A 17,036-nucleotide genomic window follows, 5' to 3' on the forward strand; every position below is an offset into this window, starting at 1 on the left:
ATGCCGAGTTTATCTAACTTTTGAATCATTGCTTGTAAGGTACATATTTTGACATTGTGCAGAAGAATTGGGCATATTCATTAACACCAGTGTCACCTGCAGGTTGCAAATTTTGGTGTCTCCAATTAGGTGAGAATATTTCTCAGATATAATTGCTTCACTAGAGTTCAGAAAGCTGTACTGGATCAGAGTGACAGTAGACCACTAAACAATGACCACAACTTCTGTGTAAGTTTGGCTCTGGAACATGCTTCAAAGTGTCAACTCAGCCCACCCACTAGGAAGGTTATTTACAATTGTGATATACAATCTGCTTTGAATGGCACATAACAGTCCAATCAAGAAACTTCTGTTGTTGCATAGATTGGAGAAGAATGTTCTTTTCATTCTTCTCTCATACAATACATTCAGATAGCAGTCGCCATTCCCTCCACTCCTTCCAGCTCTCCTGCACCTCTCCGCTCCCCTGGATCCACTACTCCTCCATTTTCCTTCAGAGAAAAGCAATAATATCCAATAAGAGCAGGCACAAATTTAAAGCATTGGATCAGCTCACTGAGCACCCACACTTCAAGCTTTTAACCTATCCAATCTGCTTCAAATGCTCAATGACCATTGAGTGGTCCACAATGAGTTCTTTGGCACTTTATCATCTAGTTTTAACTAGACAATTGCTTTCCTTTGTCTGCTATTGTGCTCCTCTTTTTTAAGGTCCTGTTCTCCTTTTCAAAACTTCTTGAAGCATCACTGCACTGTAGATTTGATACCAGTTTCTCATCCAAATGGGCTTTTGGTGTTATACATAGTCTCTGCTCCTTTATGACCCATGCTGGACTTGAAAAAAGGGCTGAATTATTTTTCCTAACTCCATTTCCATAGAATAAAATAAATATAAAATAAATAGCAAGTCATCTTTAACAAAAAGAAACATGATAATGAACATTAAAATGACATATCATATATATATATATCACATATGTATACATACACTAAGAATGCATTTTAACATCAAACCATCAGTTATAACAATGAAAACACTACATTGTAATCCATAGATTTCATTATGTTGAGGATAATCCATTTGTTACTAGTTTCTTCAAGACTTTTATCATTAAAGCAAATACTTTCCTACATCTTTTTTGAAAAATTTTACATTTATTTATGTGTATGTGTGTGTATGCCTCTGTTTGTGTCATGTATCTGTATGTAGAGGCATTCATATGCCACAACATATATGTAGAGGTCAGAGGACAATTTGTGGAATCAATTTTTTTTTTACTTCATTTTGTTGCATCCTCAGAAGAATGACCTCATGTTTTTCTGCATCTTTTGAGATGATCATATGATTTCTGTTTGTAAGCCTATTAATTTGCTGTACCATGTTCATGATTTAACATGTAAAACTATCTTTACATTCTGTGACAAAACCAACTTGATCACGATACATGACTGTCTTAATGTGTACTTGAGTTAAGTTTGCAAGTAATTTGTTGAGAATTTGTGACTTTATAGTAACCAGGGAAATTAGTCTATGGTTTTATTTTTCTCTTTCTTCATTAGAGTTTCTTTAGTATTAAGTGTCAACTATTAGTTTTAGTATCAAGGTAATACTTGCTTCATAGAATGAATGTAACCTCTTTCTTTTTTGTGAAACAGTTTTGATAAGTATTTGGTTCTAGAAATTTCTTGAAAGTTTGGTGGCATTCAGCACTGAATCTGTCTAGTGTTGAGATATGTCATATTATCTAACCTCAAACTATACTTCAGAGCCTTCAATGCAAAGTATAATACTGGTACCAAAAGTGACATTCAACGCAGTGTGACTTAATAGAGAACCCAGGAATAAACCCACACATCTATAGCTACCTAACATATAGCAAAAATGTCAAAGCCACACAAATGGGGCAGATGCCGGGGGGTGGGGGGAGGCAGGGAGCATGGCTATTTAGCCAATAGTGCTGGCAAAACTGGATATTCACCTACAAAAGAGTTAAATTAAATCTGTATCTCATGCTGCATAAAAATCAATTCATAGTGGGGCAAGAACCTTACTTTATAAACAGAAAATGGAGAATATGCTTCAGCTTAGAAGCACAGAAATGGATTTTCAGGTCTGAGCCATGTGGCTAGTCTAAGCAGTCAGTCTCAGCAAGAGTAGCGCATCATTCTGCTCCAGTTCATCAATTCTAGGAACTCCTGGGCAGCAAATATAAGGAAAAAGTATACTGTGAATGTGGGCTAATACTGTTCTCACAGGGAAAACATTTCAACTACTGGAAATATAATTTCTAGTTTTTTAATTTGAAAGTTCTGTGACTGACTCTTATGGGTTGCTGGCCCATCTTGTTGGCCATTTATGTGCGATTTCATATAATGGCTTTTCACTGCTGTTGCAACCCAAAGCACTACGTACCTTTCAGGCTTATGATCACCGGTTTTCCAGCAGGCAAAGGAAATGCCTGGGGCCTTTTCAGCTCCTTTAGAAAGAAGTAAGTGTAAAGCTGTTAGTCTGATACTAACTTTGACTACGTTGCTCCTGGGAATAACTCAATTCCTCGGCAAGTACAGTGGTCTTTTCCCCAGAAAGTCTCCAGATGCAAGATGAAATAGTTCAGTTCATATCCACAGCCAGGACTTTAAAAACCTTCTTTAAAGCATAGCTGGTTTAGAAGACAGGGCAGTGGAAATAAAGAAATAGACTGCCCCTGTGAAGCTCTAGCAGAGATCCTGATGGGAAGAATCCTCATTGGAGTGGTAATGTGGAGAGTCTCAGGACTCTCAACACCTATCACAGCCATAGGGATTCTGCATTAGACCTAAGAAGCATTTGTGGATGAAAGTCCTCAACTGGGCTACCTTTCTTGGGACTCACAACTTTAGAAAAGTATTTAGCATGATTTAAAAGTAGATCTGGGCAGAGAAGTGTTGAGATCACAATTACTTTTAAATTGTAACAAGCTGAGCTAATAGAACATTACTTTTGAAGTGTTCTTTTTATGTTATTTACTATACTCCTGTTTAGCAGCAGTTCTGATGCTAAGGTCCTATTCTCCAGTTGGTTCCTGATATGTTAGTAAAGAAAGCCATGGGCCTTTGATCAGTGGAAGGAATAGGCAGAACTTCTTTGTTCCTGGAGGTAAGCAGAAAGACACAAGTAAGAGAGGAGAGTTTGTCATGCTTTGCAGAAAGAACCAAACCACAATGTGAGGTCTCAAAATGGAGTGGTCACTTAGGCAGCTCCTACAGGCAGGAGGTCAATGATGTTTAGTAGGGGCTAGATGTGACTGAGCCGCTAAAGTCTAGGGCAGGTCAGAGGTACAGAGGTAAAAATATTAATAAGGGCACACTTTTCCAGGAGAAAGATAGTAGCATCAAACAATTGTGCCAAAAAGGCAAATTGAAAAAGAACAACTGTGTGTGTCTTTTATCTGTGGATTCAAGGGAAGGGTGGGGGCTGGTAGCACAGCTGATTCCCAGAGCTAAGGCAGGGCAGCAAAATGCTACACACAACACTCCTGTGTTTTAAAACTGAGAAATACAACAGCCCCAAAGAAGTTACAGTTCATTAGATGTGTGTTCCTGTATTTCTCTCTACATAAGAGGTAAGCAAATATTTTCTATAGAACACACAATAGAAGCAAACACTCTCAGCGTTATAGTTGATAGATTCTCTTGCAGCTAGACCCTTGTTGAGGCAGAAAACAGTGAAGTAAATGTTCAAGCATGGGTCCTTATTAAATGGTATTTAACAACAATGAACTCTGAATTTTGTTTTTTTCCATATAATAACCTTCTTGTAATTTCTAGCCATTTATGAGTGAAGGCCATTATTATCAATGAGCTGTATACAATCAGGCAAAATGTTAAATTTGTCAATGGAACATATTGCCCACCCCTTCTCTGCTGCTCTATTCAAGTTCTAACTTAAATCTGGAAAAAAATAAATAGCAATTTTAAAGACTCTCTCTCTCTCTGTCTCTGTCTCTGTCTCTCTCTGTCTCTCTGTCTCTCTCTCTCTCTCTCTCTCTCTCTCTCTCTCTCTCTCCCTCTCTCTCTGTGTATGTAAGTAAATATGCTCTTATAAATATGTTTGACTAGTGGTTTCCTCTTTCCTTTTGAGCATTGTATCTTGTTAACACTGGACATATCACTGTTACCAAATTCAATTTTCTTTCTTTTTTTTATTATTATTAGATGTTTTCTTTATTAACAATATTGCCTTTCCCAGGTTCCCCTCCAAAAGAAAAAAGAAAAAGAAAATAAAATAAGAAAAAATATATACCAATGTTTTAATTATGATATTTAAAGATTTTAATTGTATGTTAAATATACATGGTATTTTGTTGCATAAGGATATTTTCTTTTTTTAAGATTTATTTAATTATTTTATGTGTATGAGTACACTGTAGCTGTACAGATGGCCATGAACCATCATATGACTAGTGGGAATTGAACTCAGAAAAGCCCCACTTGCTCTAGCATAATACACTGTAGCTGTCTTCAGACACACTAGAAGAGGGTGTCAGATCTCATTACGGGTGGTTGTGAGCCGCCATGTGGTTGCTGGGATCTGAACTTAGGACCTTCAGAAGAGCAATCAGTGCTCTTACCAGCTTAGCAATCATGCTAGCCCAGGATATTTTCATATTAGAGTACATTGTACCTTCAGCACATTCTCCTCCATGATTTCCAACCCTCCTCTTCACATTCTTCTGCCTCTGATTAGTCTCCTAGGCAGTTTTACTTCTACTTTCATGTTATATACACATATATGATTTTATGTATTTGTACAAACTTTAGGAACCACAGACAAGGCATATGACAACAGATTAAATTATTTCATTTGTATTCTATGATAATTCCATATATTTATAAAATGTGTTTTGGTCGTATTTTCTTCCCTTCCTTATTATTTTTCTACTCCCACTAAACTTTTTCTTCTTCCTAGCAAGTCCTTCTACTTTCATGTATTTTTTTCATATTACCTACTGTGTTTAATTAAGGTTGCTTACATGAGCATGAATGATGGGGAGGTTATTCTTTGGAGCCTTGGCAACTCAGAAAATGGTCGTCTATCTCCCAGTCACAAGTAACTGCTGATAGCCTCCTTCTGTGGATAAGTAGGTCCTCATAAATACCTCCTCTGCCCATAATAGCATGTTTACTTGCCCAATCTTGTGCAGATCTTGTGCAGGAAACTACAGGTGGTGTGACTTCATTAGGGCAACAGCCACGTTATATTCAGACGATGGAATTTTCCTGCACTTCTCCACATTCTTTGGCTCTTATATTCTTTCTGCACCTTCTTCTGATATGTTCCCTAAGCTTTAGAGGGTGTGATGTAGATTCTCACTTGGTGCAGAGCCCTCAACTATCAATTATTCTCAGCCTGTTGACCAATTATGAATCTCTGCATTAGCTGAAGCCTACTGCAAAAAGAAATTTCTCTGACCAAGGCACACAGAACAGCACTAATCTATGAGTATATATATATAAATATTAAAGACAGCTTTTGACATGCTTATTTAGCAGAACAACAGTAGAAGAGTCGTCCGTAGGCTCTATAACCTACCCATACTTTTAATCAGGTTTCTAGAACTGTACACGAAACCCTCTGTGGAGTAGGCCTCAGATCCAGTCAGAAAATGATTGGTTAACCCCTTAATAGCCACTATTGTACTAGTGGACACACCTACCTCTGTGTGAAATCATCGATGACTTTGTTCCCTCAGCAGCTTACATAGCACCTTTGGACAGAACGAAAACTAACCAATCAGGAGCAAGCTTTCAACTCAGTTTCAACTCCATTTCTCAATGCTCTGAAACCAAAACATATGGCTCTTCAGTTAAACAGAATTTCCATTTAGACCTGGTGGATCACAGAGAGCAATGGAATAGCCTATACTGTTTGGAGAGTGGGTCTTTTAGACTACTCTGGCCAAAAGTTTCTAAGTATAATCACACACTTACACTGGGAATTTTCTTTAATAATATATAGCTTTCAGGAACCAAGGCAATTCAGCATTAGCCACCAATATAGGGTACTTTATTTCAGTCTATTCAAAAATTAAAATTCTTAATTATCTTACAAAGCAATAGGTTTCCATATGGCTTTTTCATACATCCTTATTTTTGATTAGCCCTCACTCCAACATTTTTTGCCATACCCCCAATGTCAGAACACCAGTACCCTTAAATCTTTCCATCTATAGTATTCCTGGCCTCTTTGGTCCCTGCAGACACTCCAAATTAAGCACACAAATTTAAAAACAAGAAGGTGGGATCCACCTATATTATCTTTCTGGGCCCCCAATTAAGTATTAAATTCTTTATTATGATTCTTTTTTTTTTACTTAAAATAGCTAGTAAATATGAAGCAGGGATTTACAAATTGAAAATCTTCATGTATTTGTTCTCTCTCATTCTCTCTCTCTCTCTCTCTCTTTCTCTCTCTCTCTCTCTCTCACCTCTGTGTGTGTGTGTGTGTGTGTGTGTGTGTGTGTGTGTATGCCTGAATATGCATTTGGGTGTGTCTTTGAGTGTGTGTCCATGTATCTGGTGAGCTGATGGTCTTTGGCTTTTTACTAGTGGCTATTGAACTTTATTGAACTTTGCATAATGGCAGCTATCTGTGGTGGGCACACTTTATATTACTCTAAATTATGTAATTTAGATTTATGCCTGGAGAGAAATTGTTTTGCTTTGTCCTACTGGAAAATCCTTGAATATTTGTCAAACTGTAGAAAAACAATTCTTCTCATCCTAAAACTGAATATTAAGAGCAAAATAGAATATTCATATACTTTTCTTTACCTCTGGCAGTGGTGTAGTCATTAAGTAAAATGTTGACTGAAGATTGCCTCATAGAAAACATTTAAGGTTTTGGCCCCTGCACCATACTTTTTATACTGAATTAAATCTAATAATCCAATGTACTCTAAGCACAAAATGACATTTCTTTTTTTATTTTTATTTTTTGTTTTGTTTTGTTTTGTTTTTTGAGACAGGATTTCCCTGTGTAGTCCTGGCTGTCTTGGAACTCACTCTGTAGACCAGGCTGGCTTGAACTCAGAATTCTGCCTGCCTCTGCTTCCCACGTGCTGGGATTAAAGGTGTGCACCAATCACTGCCCAGCATGAAATTTCTTTATCTTGAATTATGTCTGTCCCTTGAACTATTCTGAAAAATCTTTTTCTTGGAAGTTCAGTTGGTTTTTTGTTTGTTTTAATCAGGAAAGAGAGACTTAAGAGGGACTTAATGGGAAGAAGAGTTGAATAGAAGTATGAAAGGGTTGAAAGAGTATAATGTAAAAGTATATAAACAAATAATATCACATATTATGTACACAATTATGAAATAATAAATACATTAAAAGAGAAATCCTCCCTTGCTTTCTTCCTTCTGTTTTCCTTCTTCCCTGCTTTGTTTCTTTCTTTCTTTCATTCTTTCTTTTTATTTCTTTTTTTCTTTCTCTTATTTCTACTTTTTAAAACAAATTCCCTGCTACATTGGTCTTTGTCTTCCAAAATTATCATCTACATAATCAATTGAAAATATTTTAAAATTTTTTTAAATATTATTTATTTACTCATTCCATTTATTTCTTGCCTTTATTCATTTATATACATATATACATTCGTGTGTGTGTGTGTGTGTGTGTTTGTGTGTGTGTGTGTGTATGTTTGTGGGCACATGAGGTTACTGGGCATGAACCTCAGATCCTCAGGATTAACAATAGCAGCTCTATATACTGGGCCATGTAGCTGGGCATCCAATCTTATTTTAAATTTGTCTCAAATTTCTTATCCTCATCTCTAGAAGAGAGAACTGTTTCTGTTAGAATATTGAACAATTTCATATCCCTCTAACCTAAATTTAGTTGTATACTTTTTATCAACTAGCCTGAGCATGTTTCACACTCGCGTAGTTAATGCATAGCCAAAATCCCAATCTTCATACCAAGGGCAAGTATCTTTGTCTTTAATAGAACATATTTGTCTGCAGGTAGACAGAGCAATCAGAAAGGACTTGAGCATGAGAAAGAGGCATATTCATGGTCTTTGACGTGCATGAAAACCTTTATCAGTTGCTCAAGCATGAATCTAAAGCCCTTAGGCTATCTGGAATTATTTATTAGGACCATTAGTACTAGTTTTTAAATTTCCCAAATGTTTTTAGAGTCTCTGATTCTTTAAAAAGAACTGAAGCCTATTCTATTGTCCAAGCCTCTGTGAAATTGAAGCATATGTCATATCCAATAAATGAAATCACTCGCTTATCTGTCACTTAGTCTCTTCTATATAGAACATCAGATGGCCATTTTATAGTGGGAGTATTTTCTGCCCTATCAAGATGAAGTACTTCTACGGATGCAGTTTAGGATCAGCCAGCCCAACCAAACTTCTCAGTCTAGGAACTTAGTCCACCTACTTTTTGGAGAGACATGTGTCTCCAAGTCATCTTAATTCCTTCCTGGTGTAAGTCTCCTCTGTCACATGATCTCACTAATTCCCCTGTGCCCCCTCATGCCCCCTCCCATGCTCCACTCTAGGACCTTGTTTTATTCAGAACCTCTTCTTCTTGCTGTGCTGTGTTCACATCCTTCCTATGGTCACTTTTGCCTATCCACACATCAGATCTGACATTGTTACCTGAGAGGACTGCTAAGTCTCCCCCCTAGTAACTTCCTCTACTTAGTTTATTTGGATGCTTAATTTCATTCACCCTGAAACTGTAAAGCTTTGACCAGGAACCTGAAATCACCTAAGCATATCATGTTGAGCTATTAATATAATTAAGTTCAGCCTTCTGGAAACCAACATTATCTTAAATCACTACACAAGTAAGCAAAGAATGAGAAGATTTGAAAGTCTTGCAATTTATTCTATGTATCCCAAGACCTCCTGCTTAGAACTTCCCCAGTTATTGTCTTAGAAACTGGGTCATTATTGTCCATCAAAGTATGTAAACACAAGTTTAAAAATCTTCTCAGCATTACCTTAAATGAACCCAAAAAATCAGTGCCTTATACTGATTCCAAGACAGATATGTATATGGTATGTAATATGCATGTATATTTTATGTGTAATAGACCTTCATCTATACCTGCAGATAATTTTGCACCGTAACTCATTAGTGAGAGTGATTTTCTCAGATTACTTACTGCCCACTTACCCCAAATATTTACATAAGCTAAGTCATAGTTGTTTAAAATGTAATGTCTGAGGCTGTGACCTTTCCTTTCTGCCAGCAGAGTTTCTTTTTCCATTCTAGTCTTCCTAGTTCCTCAGAACCTATTTCACCAAGTACCCATCCTGATTGCCTGCAGGCCAAGAAATCCCTTAGCTGTTAATTGAGAATTAAGACATTGCTGATAAAAGGTATAACCACTTGCATTAATATTTGCATTGCAAAAGGAGTCTTAATGGGGAAATAATTACGCTTTAAAGATTGGTATCTGTGAGGCAATTTATCCAGCCTGGCAATTTCTCAAGTCTCTCCACATCGACAGCTTCTGCTTTGCGTCCTGTACCCTGGGTTGACAACAGATAATCATAGTACCCAACCATACATCCAGAGTATAAGGATGCAGACAGGTTAGCTTTGGATTCTGTATAACATGAGCTAAAGAAACACTGAAACTCTCATCTGCTTACAAATCAATTTGCTCTTCGAAGACCTTCCAATGGTTGAAAAGGTCAGCAGCCATCTATGTCATTTTCTAAGGTTGCTAACTACTCAGCTCATCTACTTATCATGAATAATTCTAAATGAAACTTAGGATTTATAATGGGACACAAAAAGCAGATGTGTGTTTTCTGGTTACATTTTGAGTACAAATAGCACATTCTCCATGAGTTTCATGACACATGAATCTTCTGATCATACCAGAGAAGACAAAGAAAACCGTGGGATGGAAAGAAAAATAAAGAACAGACAGCTGTTGGGAATAGAGACCCAGTTGTGTTTTGAGTTCTGGGCAAGACCGAACATGGCGCTGATTTTTCTCAAGAGCCTAATACCTACAACATGGAAGCAAGATGGAGATCAATTACAGAATTAGAGCTAAGATGTTGACAACATCTTGTACTGGAATAAAAGACTCCTTTCTATCTGTGTGGCATCCAGAAAGTTCTTCTTTCCTAAACTTTATTTTCTTCATTTATCAAGAAAGAACACAAATAAGATTGTAGATACATGAACTAATATGTCAGCAGGCTGTAAGATACAAAGTGGTACCCAACAAATGGAGACTAAATTGTTAGTTCAGAAAAGGGAATAAAATTCAATAAAAAATATGAATTTCTCTCATAATTTTTCTCTCCTTCAAATTCTGTGTTCTAAAAAAGCAGATTGGTCCCTAATCCCCAGGTCAATCTGACACTTTGGAGGGGAACAAAAGCCCAGATGTTAGTCAGGATGTTAGACACTGAGATCAAACACATGGTACCTGCGCCTCACCTCGATGGTTCTAATGCCATGGATTCTAGGACTACCCCAGAAAGTCTGAGCATGTTTGTGAAGGTCCCAATAATCTCCCTGTAAAAGCAAATACCAAGGAGTTCCTATTAGGTGGTTCATGGACCACTTTGGAAAGCACTGGAAAACATGCTGATAGGGACCTGAGATATATGGACAGCATGCTTGTATTCTGGATAATATGCTCACATAATTTCTCTAAAGTAAGAACAAAAGGGAAAACATTAAAATAGCTATTTTAATTTAAAATATTACTCATAGTTGAAGAGCTATTTTATTTTATTTTTCTAGAACCATTGGATGCATAGAGTCTTGATATAAGCTACTAAATAAGGCACTAGAAAAGTTATGTGACTGACATTTATGAAATTCATAGAATAAATGTGTTCAAATGGGTAATGTCTTTTCATTGCCCCATAGAGAAACTGTGGCCTCACTCCAGTGAAGTCTAGGAAGTGCTGAAGTGATTATAGTTCAAATGGTTTGCATTCTAAATACATGATCTTTGGGTAGAATCCAGAGACCCTTACATAAATGGACGGTGGTATCTGAGGAGATATGCTCTGCAATTATTGACTTTCTTAAACAAGCATCTGACTATCTCTAGATTGAAATCCATTAGCAATGGAATGTCTGGACATTTACTCGTGTGGCCATAGTGAGGTTCCCTCATGATAGGAATGGGGTTCAAAGTGAGGTTGCAAACTTCCAAACAGACTGGTCAGCTACCCAGATTGAGAAGATATGGTTCTAGCACAGGGGTGAGATATAACACAACAGTCTTAGTCTCTGATATAAATAAATGTTTGAGTGCATTTAAATGTTTGGTTGCCATACTATACAATAAGGAAGAAACCCTGAGCCCAAAATTCTCTGTGGCAGGTATTAGCTATCTACTGTTCTTTCCATCTGAGAAAAATGTCTCTGTATAGACTCGTTAATTGCACATGTATGAGGAAACAATTTTGTAATTCATGCCTATTGACATCACATGCTGAAGGAGGAGGTAAGAAGTTAATAGGGAAGTTCAGACGTTTCTAATGAGTCAGGCTGTACACTGAGTTTTTCTCGGGCTAAGGGAATATACTAGAAAAAACGCACTAGGGCAAAAGTGAATTATATCTACATCCTACTTATACTTCCATTTCCTGTGAGACTCATCATTATCATTTGGATCGTTAAGGAAACTCAGGTTGGATCCTTCTTCAAATATTCAGGTTGAAAGGGGCATCATAGTAACAGGCTCAAAGATTTCTGCCTAAGGCTATTCAGCTACTAATCATCACTCATAAAAATACAGTAAGTAGAGTCCAAGAGTACACATCATTTGGAAATGAGAGAGTGATGCTGACAAAAGATGGTGGGTGGTTTAGTCCTTGCTGAGCAAACAAGCAAAACCCATCAATCAGTGAGAAGAACTTTGCACAATGATGCTATAGGTGGAGGAGTAGGTAGGGAAACTCACATGAGTGTGCAAAGAAGTGCCACCTTCAATATCCAGACCCCTCTCAGTCAGAGAGAGCTTTTAACTACTAGCCAAGCTCAGCTCTCTCTACTTGGAGCTGTGGGCATGAAGACCACAGTTGTGGTTCTTTCTGTGACTGGATAGTGAATGAGGTAAGTTAGAGAGACAGTGAGATGTACAGGGCACACACTAAAACTTCTTCCTATCCACCTAACTGGGAAATTGTTTCATATAATACTGGTTTGTCTGACACTATTCTCCTCTCATTGGGATGGCTGTCTTATTTGCCAATAATCTGTCTTCCTTTATTCTAGAAATAGAACCATCTCAGAATTTATTTTATTTTATTTTTGAGGTTTGGGGGGAGGGGTGTTTTGTTTGAGTGTTGTTTGTTTGTTTGTTTGTTTGTTTGTCTTTAGAAATTTGCTTTTGGGATAAAGCCACAAGTGCAAGTAAGGCTTTTCCCAGACTGAAATTTTAAACCTAATTCTAGTTTTTTAAATACTTTACTATAAGGAGAATACAGGATGTATGTCAAAAATGTGAACAGCATAGGGTAGCATAAAGAAGGGGGCATAAACTAACCATAAGAAAGTTTCCCACCACAAGCTTCCATTACTAACAGTCCCATGGTCTGGGAGCAAGCCTGCTAACAACATCACTTAGACATTCTTCACATATAAACAAGTAGGTCAAAAATTATGCATATGTGTTTCTGTATGCACATATATTTGTAAGTATAAATAATATATTATATGCAATATTCTATAATCAACATACAATTATCATAACTAGTTAGCATAGTATTCCATATTACGTGAATTAAATTGTACATAAACTAATCTGTACAAACAAGAGCACATAACTAGCCTTAAGTAAACCCAAGGCATGACGATGATAAATACTTTGTGATGAGCCTTTCCTTGATTTGCTTTATGACTTCGCCGACAACATGCCTAGAACAAATGGAGATGCATTTGCCTGTGCATGAGTTCATATGATGGCTTTAAGATTTCACCCTATTTTATTTCTTTCACACAAGATAGTTGGTAAATGGCGCCTGCTGCTTCTGCAGCTGTCATTCATTCTGGCTGTTGTCCCATTCTATGGATATAAAGCCTTAGGTCCTCTCCTAAGACAGTAGGTGCTTCTGCTGCTCTGAGCATCACTGCACAGCTGTGGACTCACTGATTCATACATGCCCATATGCAGCTGGAATAGATGTGACCAAACTCTTCCCCAAAATGTCAGGCTACCCTTGTAGTATTAAAAGTTCAGCTCTATATTACTGTGGTCCTGTTAGGTCGCATAGACCACAGATTTATCCTTCAGCCTGTCATTTGTCTATTGCTTGATAAAGGTTTCTGCAATGGAGAAGGTTTTACATTTTATGTTGTCAAATAATAAGTTGCTTCTTGTGGCTTTTGATTTCGTACCTTACTTGGGGTCTCATTCTTTAACCCAAACTATCCTGGTCATTATGCATAGCTGGTCTCAAATCTGGGACAATCTTCCTGTCTCAGCTGTGCAGGTGCTGGGATTATAGATGCGAGCCACCACATCAGTCATTTCCTTACTTTCAATGTGAAAGAAGGCTGTGGCCTCCCCGAATCTTTTGATTTCATCTCCCCATTTGAAAATGCAGGTTCCATGAGAGCTGGAGATGGCCTCTTCCTCTTCCTCTATACTTCTAGATTCACTTATTGGCAGGTGCATGGTAGCAGCAGACATTTGCTGATAACTACACACACAAGGAATATGCGCTAATATCCCATCCACGACTTTCAAATCCATGCTTGACTATTCAGGGCTTTTTATTCTGAAGACTTCTATTTTGAATTGTTAACCTTATTCTACAAGGTAACCCATCTTTAACCCCCTTCACTCACTAGATAGCTAACTGCTTCTTTTTGCTTATAGTTATTTTCCACAGAATGTAAAGGCCTCAGAAAACAAATTAAAGGTGTATCAAAAGAGTAGGTATCATTTGTTCCTGGTTTGTAGCCCATTGCTTATAATGATGGCCTTTATGGATGAAATGCAGCAGACTCTCATGCTGTCCCTGCCCTCAGTGAAACATCACCCAGTCCACAGATGAGTGGGAATGACATCTAGGGCTCCTTCCTCCCTTCCAATTTAATTAGAGAGAAGCTTGAAAGGGCAGCCACCTTCTTCCAATATCCATGTGTCAGGTTGAGAATGTCTTATGCACTTTCTTCATTTCAACCATCGAAACCTCTGGTGGCCTCTTTTTTTTTTCCTTTGTTTTTTATTTAAAAAGGAGAAGAAATATCCCCCATGCTATGCTTTTTAAATGAAGTGACTTGTCAACTCAGAGACTGTAGCTGTAATCTAAAAGGCAGTAAATTTAGCGACCCTCACTTGCACTGACAACCTGTCCAGCACTTGAAACATAAATAGCAGTGGAGACAAATTGCTGCTGTTTTCCTATTAGACTTCGGCCCAATGGCCTCACAGTCTTCCTTAGTGCCTTGGCCCAGCCTGGGCAATCAGCTGCTTTAAGAGCAAGCAGAAGCTCTCCTCTTTGCTCCCACTTGGCCTAGATGGGTGCTCCTGAGCCACAGTGAGGCCCTTCCCCAAATGTGATCTATCTGCTTCACAGAAAGGTTAAAAATCCTATCCTGAAGGGTGCCAGGAAGCAGATGCCTGGAACCCAAACAATCCCCAGCTTACCCACTTTGGTATAAAATGAAGACACTGATTACCAGACCCCTCATCATTGTCACAGTGACCCCTGTTTTTACCAAAGGCTGTCCAATGTATGTTAGCTGGAAACCCCCCACAGCATCACTTTAGTCCATACTTAAATGTGTTCCTTGCTGCTCTACTCCCCACCTCCACCCCACTTTCCATTGACTATGAATTGATGTTAAGCAAGAACAGTTCTCCGAATTGGCCCATTTAGCAATGAGCCTATCCCAGAAAAGGAGCTGGAATTTAAGGATGAACTCAAATGAGCCATTTCAGCATCTGGGCATGCAAAGGAAGAATGGAGAGGCCAGAGAGGGTGGCCATGTTTTGCTTTGCTTTTAATTACATTTCAAAAGCCTTCTTAGGCAGCTCCAGGACTCTGCCTAGCTGAGCTTCCACAGTGCAGCTGCCCTGCTGGGTTTAACACACTCACTTACAAAATGCCAATTGATTTATGTGACTCTTGAAAACAGCAACTGCTGCTCTCATCTCTCTTGATATTTAATCCTCAGCCATGGCAGAGTCGCTAATAACAGGTCGAGTATTACCCCTGCCGTTTTGATGACAATGGTGAAGGGATCTTGGTCGCTGTTGCCTCTGCCCAGCAATTCAAATCTTCGCCTCACCCTCCCCATTACAAAATAATCTTGCAAACAATCAGGATCTGTGGGAATTCTTACTTCTATTTTATTCCCAAAGGATTCATCTAGAGTGTTTTTTTTTTTCGTTTTATTCGGTTTTAACTACTTGCTGCTTCAGTCCTTCATTCTTATCGATGAAGCTGAGAAGGACAGTGAAATTGCTTTACAATATAATGTTTGTATTAGTTCCGTTTTCCACCGTTTTGGAGAACAAAATCCAAACAACACTTCAGTGCCTCTTGCAAAACCTCTCTGATTACATCAGGCTCTAGTAAATAGCATAATGGGAACATATATACAAAAGAGAGATGATCACACGATAAGAGACCAGGGAGCCAAGCTTGATCTCTTATAACAATATTCCTTACTAACTAACCAGGATCCTCTAAGAAATTTCTCCCATGGACAGTGATTCAATGACCCAATTACTTCCCACTAAACCACATCTCTTCCAGATTCCACCACCTAATGTCTACACACTGGAGACCAAGTTTCCAGCACAGGAATCCTTGAAGGACTTACTCAAACCACATAAAACCACAGATATAATCCATCAGACAGATGCAATGCAGTTCCTTTACCACTGGTTCCTGTTGCCATGGTTTGTAGATTAAGCATTTAAATCCACATTCACTCAGAATCACACAGCAACCGGGATATGTTTAAGCACCCATGGAAGATGCTGCACAGGATGTCTCAAGGAGACCTCAGACCTACCAATATCAACAACATGAAGGTTAGAAAGCATCCCAGTCCACCATAAGCATCCTGCCTCCATTTCCCAAGTGATGCCAACTTCATTTGTACTCAATAACTTATCCGCTTCCACCAAACACAAAGTCGTTAGGATATATTTCTTCACATTTAAAAAAGCCAAGCAAGCCATAGTAAAGACCTCAGGAGGTTAGGGTGAAGCACATGTCCCAGATTCTTATTTTTTCCCTTCATGGGTGATATTTCCACTTTCTCTCTTTGGACCCAGCCTTCACCTAAGCATTCTTCATACTGCAAGCAGCAGCCACTGTCAACTCAATAATGACTATGATGGCTTTTCGGATATCTTTGAAGAAATCGTCCATCTATTTCATAAAGTCATAGAAAGGTTTATCAGGATAGTGAGAAACTAACAGCAGAAATAAATGGGGCTTGGGCATGTGGGGTTGTCTACATGTATGATGACTGAAGTTCTAATCCCCAGCACCTTCATAAATGCCAGATTGACTGGTGGCTAGCCTAAAATCTTAGCATTCAGAAAGTAGTCAGGGCATCCCCATAGCAAATTGACTGCCTAGATTAGACAAATAAGCAAATTCTGAGTTCAAATTAGAGACCTTTCCTCAAAATATAAAGTGGAGAGTGATTGAAGACACCTAGTATCGTCAACCTCTAGCTTCCACAAATGCAAATATTCACATGTACACAAATATAACCCCACACACATCTGCAAAACGCACACATACACGTGAACAAAAGAAGAAAAAAATGATGCTGTCAGGACTTCAGATAAATAGAGTCCTGTGACATTTGTGAGATTTTATTCTTAGAAACCATGTTTCTCTGGAATAGAAAAAAAGAAAGGAAAGAGAAAGGGAGGAAGGAATGAAGGGAGTAAAGAAGGGAGGGACGAAAGGAAAGGAAGGGAAGGGAAGAAAAGGGAAGGAAAGAAGGAAGGAGAAAGGGAGGGAGAGAAAGAGGGAGGGAGGGAAGGAGGGAGAGAGAAAAGACTGGGGAAGGGAAGG

At 38.3% G+C, this 17,036-nt stretch overlaps 1 protein-coding gene across 5 annotated transcripts in view; it reads left to right on the forward strand.

Annotated features, from left to right (window-relative positions):
* Lsamp (limbic system associated membrane protein) overlaps positions 1–17,036 on the forward strand; it is a 2,132,018-nt gene that overhangs the window by 2,058,669 nt on the left and 56,313 nt on the right. The window lies entirely within an intron of this gene.

This window comes from Mastomys coucha, unplaced genomic scaffold, assembly GCF_008632895.1.
Source record: "Mastomys coucha isolate ucsf_1 unplaced genomic scaffold, UCSF_Mcou_1 pScaffold12, whole genome shotgun sequence".
Classification (NCBI taxonomy): Eukaryota; Metazoa; Chordata; class Mammalia; order Rodentia; family Muridae; genus Mastomys; species Mastomys coucha.